General features: G+C 43.5%; 1 non-coding gene across 1 annotated transcript; it reads left to right on the forward strand.

Annotated features, from left to right (window-relative positions):
* Positions 1-7,189: 7,189 nt before the first annotated feature.
* LOC138380119 (U6 spliceosomal RNA) lies at positions 7,190-7,296 on the forward strand. Its single transcript, XR_011232564.1, has one exon. It is a non-coding gene; the product is annotated as a U6 spliceosomal RNA (small nuclear RNA).
* Positions 7,297-10,079: the final 2,783 nt, after the last annotated feature.

Here is a 10,079-nt window from a genome sequence, read left to right on the forward strand (position 1 = left end):
CTCTGGGTATGGGTCCGTGGGTTTCATACAGGACACAGTGGTAGAGCCTCCTTTCAGGCATGGCATGGGAGGATTGCAGGCTTTCTAAACTCTAAGAAAGCAAGAAGTCTGAGAATTAGATTTAGGGTTAGGATTATGGTTAGGGTTAAGGATGAAGTTTAGTGTTAGGGTGAGGGCTTAGGGTTAGGGATTAGGGTTAGAGTTAAAGGTTAGTCTTAGGTTTAACGGTTACACTTTGGTTTAGGGTTGAGGTTTACGGTTAGGGTTAAGATGAGGGGTTAGGGTTTGGTACAGGGTTAGGGTTAAGTGTAAGGTTTAGGGTTGAAGATTAGGATTAGGGTTAGGATTATAGGATAGCGTGAGAGTTAACGCTTAGGGTTAAGGTTAAGTGTTAGGGTTTAGGGTTAGGTTTAGGGTTAGGGTTCGTTTTAGGGTTAGAGTTATGTGCTATGGTTTGTGTTAGAGGTAGGGTTAGGTTTACTGTTCACGGTTAGGGTTACGTTTAGGGGTTAGCATTAGGGTTAGGGTTAGGGTTAGGTTTAAGGGATAGGATTACGGTTAAGTGTTGGCCTTAGGGTTAGGGTTTAGTGTTAGGGTTATCATTAAGGACTAGGGGTAGGGTCAGGGTTAAATGCCTGGGTGCGGGTAATGGTTAGGGTCAGGGTTAAGGTTCACGGATAGGGTTAGTGTTAAGGGTTACGGGTAGGTTTAGGGTTCAGGGTTAGAGTTAGCATTAGGGCTTAAGGTTAGGATTAGGCGGTAGGTTCGATTTAGGGTTAGATCTAGGCGTTCGGGTAAGGGCTATCGTTAGGGTTAAGAGACAGGGTTAGGTTTAATGCTTAGGATTAGGGTTAGGGTTTGGGGTTAAAGTAAGTGTTAGGGGTTAGGTTTAAGGATTCAAGGTTAGGGTTATTTTTAGCTGTAGTGTTAGGGTTAGGGATAAGGGATCCCATTAGCATTAAGGGTCTTCCTTACTGTAGGGTTAAGGGTTAGGCTTAGAGTTAAAGGTTCAGGTTAGGGTCAGTGTTAAGATTTAGGGTGAGGGTTAACGGTTAGGGTAAAGGTTAAGCGTTAGGGTTAGGGATTAGTGATTAGGGTTTTTGGTTAGTGTTAGGGTTAGCGGTTAGGAGTTACTGTTTTCTGAAGGGGTATGGTTAGAATTAGGATTGGGGTTAGAGTTAGGGTGAGGTATAGGGGTTAGGTTTAGGGGTTAGTTTTAGGGTAAAAGGATAGGATTAGGGTTACGGGTTGGGCTTAGGTTTAGGGTTAAAGTTTACTACTAGGGTTAGGGATAGGGTTCAGGGTTAGCTTTAGGGGTTCTGGTTAGGGTTAGGTTTTAGGTTAGTGTCAGCGTTAGGTCTAGTCGTGAGGGTAAGGTTTAGGGTTAGCTTTAAGAGCTAGGGTTAGGTTTAATGGTTAGGATTAGGATTAGGGTTAAGGGTTAGGGTAAGGCTTAGGGGTTAGGGTGAAGGGTTAGGGTTTTTGTTAGGCATAGCGTTGGGGTTAGAAGTAAGGGTTACTGTCAGTGTCAGGGTTGTAGGTAGGGTTACGGTTAGGGTTAGCGGTTTAGAATTAGGGTTAGGGATTAGGTGTCACAGTGATGACTAGGAGATAGGGTTAGAATTATGGGATAGGGGTTGCTCTCAGGAAATGGGTTATGCATTAACGTTAGGATAAGAGGTTAAAGTTAGGCGCACGGTGAGGTTTACGTGTTAAGGGGAGAAATAGGAACAGGGTTGGGTGTTATGTTCAGGGTTAGGGTTATCTGTTAAAGGTATTGTTTATGCTTAGCGCACGGGCCCTGTCTGCATTGGGCGGGCGGGGGGAGTTTAGGGGGCTGGGATTGTACCCGGGAACCCACTCTCTCATACTCTGGGTATGAGCCCGTGGGTTTCATGCAGGACGCAGAGGTAGAGCCTCCTTTCACGCATGGCATGGGAGGATTGCAGGCTTTCTAAACTCTAAGAAAGCAAGAAGTCTGAGAATTAGATTTAGGGTTAGGATTATGGTTAGGGTTAAGGATGAAGTTTAGTGTTAGGGTGAGGGCTTAGGGTTACGGATTAGGGTTAGGGTTAAAGGTTACTCTTAGGTTTAATGGTTACACTTTGGTATAGGGTTGAGGTTTACCGTTAGGGTTAAGATGAGGGGTTAGGGTTTGGTACAGGGTTAGGGTTAAGTGTTAGGTTTAGGGTTGAAGATTAGGATTAGGGTTAGGATTAAAGGTTAGCGTGAGAGTTAACGCTTAGGGTTAAGGTTAAGAGTTAGGGTTTAGGGTTAGGTTTAGGGTTAGTGTTAGTTTTAGGGTTAGAGTTATGTGCTACGCTTTGTGTTAGAGGTTAGGGTTAGGTTTACTGGTCACGGTTAGGGTTACATTTAGGGGGTAGCATTAGGGTTAGGGTTAGGGTTAAGGGATAGGATTAGGGATAAGTGTTGGGCTTAGGGTTAGGGTTTAGTGTTAGGGTTAGCATTAAGGATTAGGGTTAGGGTCAGGGTTAAATGCTTGGGTGCGGGTAATGGTTAGGGTCAGGGTTAAGGTTCACGGATAGGGTTAGTGTTAAGGGTTACGGGTAGGTTTAGGGTTCAGGGTTAGAGTTAGCATTAGGGCTTAAGGTTAGGATGAGGCGGTAGGTTAGATTTAGGGTTAGATCTAGGCGTTAGGGTAAGGGCTAGCGTTAGGGTTAAGAGATAGGGTTAGGTTTAATGCTTAGGATTAGGGTTAGGGTTTGGGGTTAAAGTAAGTGTGAGGGGTTAGGTTTAAGGATCAAAGGTTAGGGTTATTTTCAGCTGTAGTGTTAGGGTTAGGGATAAGGGATCCCATTAGCATTAAGGGTCTTCCTTACTGTAGGGTTAAGGGTTAGGCTTAGAGTTAAAGGTTAAGGTTAGGGTCAGTGTTAAGATTTAGGGTGAGGGTTAACAGTTAGGGTAAAGGTTAAGCATTAGGGTTAGGGATTAGTGATTAGGGATTTTGGTTAGTGTTAGGGTTAGCGGTTAGGAGTTAGTGTTTTCTGAAGGGGTATGGTTAGAATTAGGATTGGGGTTAGAGTTAGGGTGAGGTATAGGGGTTAGGTTTAGGGGTTAGTTTTAGGGTAAAAGGATAGGATTAGGGTTACGGGTTGGGCTTAGGTTTAGGGTTAAAGTTTACTGCTAGGGTTAGGGATGGGTTCAGGGTTAGCTTTAGGGGTTCTGGTTAGGGTTAGGTGTTAGGTTAGTGTCAGGGTTAGGTCTAGTCGTGAGGGTAAGGTTTAGGGTTAGCTTTAAGAGCTAGGGTTAGGTTTAATGGTTAGGATTAGGATTAGGGTTAAGGGTTAGGGTAAGGTTTAGGGGTTAGGGTGAAGGGTTAGGGTCAAGGGTTAGGGTTTTTGTTAGGCATAGCGTTGGGGTTAGAAGTAAGGGTTACTGTCAGTGTTAGGGTTGTAGGTAGGGTTAGGGTTAGGGTTAGCGGTTTAGAATTAGGGTTAGGGATTAGGTGTCACAGTGATGACTAGGAGATAGGGTTAGAATTATGGGATAGGGGTTGTTCTCAAGAAATGGGTTATGCATTAACGTTAGGATAAGAGGTTAAAGTTAGGCGCACGGTGAGGTTTACGTGTTAAGGGGAGAAATAGGAACAGGGTTGGGTGTTATGTTCAGGGTTAGGGTTATCTGTTAAAGGTATTGTTTATGCTTAGCGCACGGGCCCTGTGTGCATTAGGCGTGCGGGGGGAGTTTAGGGGGCTGGGATTGTACCCGGGAACCCACTCTATCATACTCTGGGTATGGGCCCGTGGGTTTCATGCAGGACACAGTGGTAGAGCCTCCTTTCACGCATGGCATGGGAGGATTGCAGGCTTTCTAAACTCTAAGAAAGCAACAAGTCTGAGAATTAGATTTAGGGTTAGGATTATGGTTAGGGTTAAGGATGAAGTTTAGTGTTAGGGTGAGGGCTTAGGGTTAGGGATTAGGGTTAGGGCTAAAGGTTACTCTTAGGTTTAACGGTTCCACTGTGGTTTAGGGTTGAGGTTTATGGTTAGGGTTAAGATGAGGGGTTAGGGTTTGGTACAGCGTTAGAGTTAAGTATTAGGTTTAGTGTTGAAGATAGGATTAGGGTTAGGATTAAAGGTTAGCGTGAGAGTTAACGCTTAGGGTTAAGGTTAAGAGTTAGGGTTTAGGGTTAGGTTTAGGGTTAGTGTTAGTTTTAGGGTTAGAGTTATGTGCTATGGTTTGTGTTAGCGGTTAGGGTTAGGTTTACTGGAGACGGTTAGGGTTACGTTTAGGGGTTAGCATTAGGGTTAGGGTTAGGGTTAAGGGATAGGATTAGGGTTAAGTGTTGGGCTTAGGGTTAGGGTTTAGTCTTAGGGTTAGCATTAAGGATTAGGGTTAGGGTCAGGGTTAAATGCTTGGGTGCGGGTAATGGTTAGCGTCAGGGTTAAGGTTCACGGATAGGGTTAGTGTTAAGGGTTACGGGTAGGTTTAGGGTTCAGGGTTAGATTTAGCATTAGGGCTTAAGGTTAGGATTAGGTGGTAGGTTCGATTTAGGGTTAGATCTAGGCGTTAGGGTAAGGGCTAGCGTTAGGGTTAAGAGATAGGGTTAGGTTTAATGCTTAGGATTAGGGTTAGGGTTTGGGGTTAAAGTAAGTGTTAGGGGTTAGGTTTAAGGATCCAAGGCTAGGGTTATTTTTAGCTGTAGTGTTAGGGTTAGGGATAAGGGATCCCATTAGCATTAAGGGTCTTCCTTACTGTAGGGTTAAGGGTTAGGCTTAGAGTTAAAGGTGAAGGTTAGGGTCAGTGTTAAGATTTAGGGTGAGGGTTAACGGTTAGGGTAAAGGTTAAGTGTTAGGGTTAGGGATTAGTGATTAGGGTTTTTGGTTAGTGTTAGGGTTAGCGGTTAGGAGTTATTGTTTTCTGAAGGGGTATGGTTAGAATTAGGATTGGGGTTAGAGTTAGGGTGAGGTATAGGGGTTAGGTTTAGGGGTTAGTTTTAGGGTAAAAGGATAGGATTAGGGTTACGGGTTGGGCTTAGGTTTAGGGTTAAAGTTCACTGCTAGGGTTCGGGATAGGGTTCAGGGTTAGCTTTAGGGGTTCTGGTTAGGGTTAGGTGTTAGGTTAGTGTCAGGGTTAGGTCTAGTCGTGAGGGTAAGGTTTAGGGTTAGCTTTAAGAGCTAGGGTTAGATTTAGTGGTTAGGATTAGGATTAGGGTTAAGGGTTAGGGTAAGGCTTAGGGGTGAGGGTGAAGGGTTAGGGTCAAGGGTTAGGGTTTTTGTTAGGCATTGCGTTGGGGTTAGAAGTAAGGGTTACTGTCAGTGTTAGGGTTGTAGGTAGGGTTACGGTTAGGGTTAGCGGTTTAGAATTAGGGTTAGGGATTAGGTGTCACAGTGATGACTAGGAGATAGGGTTAGAATTATGGGATAGGGGTTGTTCTCAGGAAATGGGTTATGCATTAACGTTAGGATAAGAGGTTAAAGTTAGGCGCACGGTGAGGTTTACGTGTTAAGGGGAGAAATAGGAACAGGGTTGGGTGTTATGTTCAGGGTTAGGGTTATCTGGTAAAGGTATTGTTTATGCTTAGCGCACGGGCCCTGTCTGCATTAGGCGGGCGGGGGGAGTTTAGGGGGCTGGGATTGTACCCGGGAACCCACTCTATCATACTCTGGGTATGGGCCCGTGGGTTTCATGCAGGACACAGTGGTAGAGCCTCCTTTCACGCATGGCATGGGAGGATTGCAGGCTTTCTAAACTCTAAGAAAGCAAGAAGTCTGAGAATTAGATTTAGGGTTAGGATTCTGGTTAGGGTTAAGGATGAAGTTTAGTGTTAGGGTGAGGGCTTAGGGTTAGGGCTTAGGGTTAGGGTAAAGGTTACTCTTAGGTTTAACGGTTACACTTTTTTTTAGGGTTGAGGTTTACGGTTAGGGTTAAGATGAGGGGTTAGGGTTTGGTACAGGGTTAGGGTTAAGTGTTAGGTTTAGGGTTGAAGATTAGGATTAGGGTTAGGATTAAAGGTTAGCGTGAGAGTTAACGCTTAGGGTTAAGCTTAAGAGTTAGGGGTTAGGGTTAGGTTTAGGGCTCGTTTTAGGGTTAGAGTTATGTGCTATGGTTTGTGTTAGAGGTTAGGGTTAGGTTTACTGGTCACGGTGAGGGTTACGTTTAGGGGTTAGCATTATGGTTAGGGTTAAGGGATAGGATTAGGAATAAGTGTTGGGCTTAGGGTTAGGGTTTAGTGTTAGGGTTATCATTAAGGATTAGGGGTAGGTTCAGGGTTAAATGCTTTGGTGCGGGTAATGGTTAGGGTCAGGGTTAAGGTTGACAGATAGGGTTAGTGTTAAGGGTTACGGGTAGGTTTAGGGTTCAGGGTTAGAGTTAGCATTAGGGCTTAACGTTAGGATTAGGCGGTAGGTTAGATTTAGGGTTAGATCTAGGCGTTAGGGTAAGGGCTAGCGTTAGGGTTAAGAGATAGGATTAGGTTTAATGCTTAGGATTAGGGTTAGGGTTTGGGGTTAAAGTAAGTGTTAGGGGTTAGGTTTAAGGATCAAAGGTTAGGGTTATTTTTAGCTGTAGTGTTAGGGTTAGGGATAAGGGATACCATAAGCATTAAGGGTCTTCCTTACTGTAGGGTTAAGGGTTAGGCTTAGAGTTAAAGGTTAAGGTTAGGGTCAGTGTTAAGATTTGGGATGAGGGTTAACGGTTAGGGTAAAGGTTAAGCGTTAGGGTTAGGGATTAGTGATTAGGGTTTTTGGTTAGTGTTAGGGTTAGCTGTTAGGAGTTAGTGTTTTCTGAAGGGGTATGTTTAGAATTAGGATTGGGGTTAGAGTTAGGGTGAGGTATAGGGGTTAGGTTTAGGGTAAAAGGATAGGATTAGGGTTACGGGTTGGGCTTAGGTTTAGGGTTAAAGTTTACTGCTAGGGTTAGGGATAGGGTTCAGGGTTAGATTTAGGGGTCTGGTTAAGGTCAGGTGTTAGGTTAGTGTCAGGGTTAGGTCTAGTCGTGAGGGTAAGGTTTAGGGTTAGCTTTAAGAGCTAGGGTTAGGTTTAATGGTTAGGATTAGGATTAGGGTTAAGGGTTAGGGTAAGGCTTAGGGGTTAGGGTGACGGGTTAGGGTCAAGGGTTAGGGTTTTTGTTAGGCGTAGCGTTGGGGTTAGAAGTAAGGGTTACTGTCAGTGTTAGGGTTGTAGGTAGGGTTACGGTTAGGGTTAGCGGTTTAGAATTAGGGTTAGGGGTGCTCGCTTCGGCAGCACATATACTAAAATTGGAACGATACAGAGAAGATTAGCATGGCCCCTGCGCAAGGATGACACGCAAATTCGTGAAGCGTTCCATATTTTTGGCGTTTTTGGTGTTTTTTGGTTTGGCTTTTTGCGTTTCTTTTCTTTTTTCTTTTTTTTTTTCTTTTTTTCTTTTTTTTCTTTTTCTTTTTTTTCTTTTCTCTTTCGTTTTCTCCTCTTTCTTTCCTTTCTTTCCTTTTCTTTTTTCTTTTTTTTTTTTCTCTTCTCTTTCTCCTCTCTTTTCGCCTTCTAACTGGGGACCCACGGTGAGCTTCGGAACGGGCCAGGTCCCTGGCTCTGGTACATACCGGATCCTGAGTAGTCACCCCCAGGGCCGGAGATCTGCGGGCACGCAATTGCCACTCTAGGGCCCACAGCCAAGTCACTGCGGAGCAATAGGGTACCAAGAGGCTCCCCGGACGGCCCTCTCCCCTGGTCCACGGACCTTATATAGGATCCCTGCCCAAGTGTAAACACTGAATACTTCTCCAGAAGCGAGAGTGTGGAACCTGATCCCTGGGGACATTGGGCCAAGACAGACTTTTGCGCGTGGGAGCTACAGCAACTGGGGCGCTGAGCAAGCAAAGTCACCGTCCTCTCCCCATAGCTAGTATCTTGCCGGCAGATAGAGTCAGAAACCTCCCCTATAGAGGAAGAACCAAAGGGAAACAAACAAACAAACAAACAAAGAGAATTTCGGTCTACTATTAGTGTGGACCCTGCCTGCCTTCTGAAAGACCACAACACAGTGTCCTAACTCACCAAAGCGGTCCTGGATCACTCCAATCCTCTAGGATTGGACCCATCGGAAGCAGTCCCCCAACGGAAACAGAAAAATCTCTAAACAATACACAACAGTCTCCCCCTCTTGCCAAAAGAAGCAACATACCTAGACTGTTTCACAGCCTAAGAATAGAGCACAAAGAGTCCTGTTAACCAGACTAAACCTATAAGTAAAGATCCATCGACAAATCTAGATGGGAAGGACCCAGCGAAAAAACACGGAGAGCAAAAAGAATCAAATGGAAAGCTCATCCCCAAAGAGAAATACCAGCTCCCAACCATTTGACACAAACCAGACTCAAAACACCAACATGTCACAGGAAGAATTCCAATTATGGATTATAAACAAGCTGAATAATATACAAGAATCAATGGATAAACAACACAAGGAAAACACAAAAAAAATACAGGATTTGGAGGAAAAATTCACTAAAGAAATTGAAATATTGAAGAAAAACCAAACTGAACTCCTAGAAGTGAAGAATTCACTCAGAGAGCTACAAAACACTGTGGAAAGTCTCAAGAGCAGGGTAGATCAAACAGAGGAAAGAATCTCAGAAATTGAAGATAACTCCTTCCAACTAAATAAGTCAGTCACAGAGATAGATCGAAAAAGTAAGAGAAATGATCTGAGTCTTCAAGAAATGTGGGATTATGTGAAGAAACTTAACTTGAGAGTTATTGGCATTCCTGAGGGTGAAGAAGATAACAAGCAAGGGTTGGACAAGCTATTTGAAGACATAATCGAGGAAAATTTTCCAGGCCTTGCCAATACTCTAGACATACAGATTCAAGAAGCTCAAAGGACCCCTGGGAGATTCATAGCAAATAGGAAAACACCACGCCACGTAGTCATCAGGCTGACCAAAATATCCACTAAAGAGTCACTTCTCCGAGCTGTAAGGAGAAAGAAACAAGTAACTTACAAAGGAAAACCCATCAGAATTACGCCAGATTTCTCAGCTGAAACCTTACAAGCAAGAAGAGGTTGGGGCCCCATTTTCACGCTTCTGAAACAGAATAATGCCCAGCCTAGAATCTTGTACCCAGCTAAGCTAAGTTTTCTATACGAAGGAGAAATCAAGACATTCTCAGATAAACAAAGGTTGAGGGAATTCACCAAGACAAGACCAGCCCTCCAAGAAGTACTCAAAAGAGAATTATACACGGATCAGCACAAGAAAGATCCACGAATGTAAAACTACTCAAGAGCTAAAGATGAAATTCCAGATACCACAATGGCCCAGGAGAGAAAACATCACAATGAAGTTCTACCCAACAAGCTGAACAAAAAACTGTCTCACCTATCAGTTTTCTCAATAAATGTGAATGGCTTGAACTCCCCGCTCAAGAGACATAGACTGGCCCAATGGATAAAAAAATACAATCCAAGTATCTGCTGTCTTCAAGAAACTCACCTAACCTGCAAAGATGCATTTAGACTGAAAATAAAAGGATGGAAATCGATATTTCAAGCAAATGGTAACCAAAAGAAAGCTGGTGTGGCAATCTTAATTTCCAATAACTTAGCTTTCAAACCAACAAAAATAATAAAAGACAAAGATGGCTACTACATACTGATTAAAGGCACAATTCATCAAGAAGCCATGACTATACTCAATATATATGCACCCAACCTAGGTGCACCTAGATTCATAAAGCAAACCCTACTAGATCTCAACCAAATGATAGATAACAATACTGTAATAGCTGGAGACTTTAACACCCCACTGACAGTACAGGACAGATCCTCTAAACAGAAAATAAACAAAGACATAATGGACCTCAATAGAATGCTAGAACAAATGGGCATGGCTGACATCTATAGGACATTCTACCCAAAGTCCACAGAATATACATTCTTCTCATCAGCTCACGGGACATTCTCTAAGATTGACCATGTCCTAGGACATAAATCATGTCTTCAAAAATTCAAAAAAATAGAAATTATACCATGCATCTTCTCAGATCACAGCGGAATAAAAGTAACAATGATCACAAACAGAAACCCTCACTCTTACTCAAAGTCATGGAAGCTAAATAACCTTCTCCTGAATAATT

The sequence above is a fragment of the Eulemur rufifrons genome, unplaced genomic scaffold (assembly GCF_041146395.1).
Source record: "Eulemur rufifrons isolate Redbay unplaced genomic scaffold, OSU_ERuf_1 scaffold_278, whole genome shotgun sequence".
Classification (NCBI taxonomy): domain Eukaryota; kingdom Metazoa; phylum Chordata; class Mammalia; order Primates; family Lemuridae; genus Eulemur; species Eulemur rufifrons.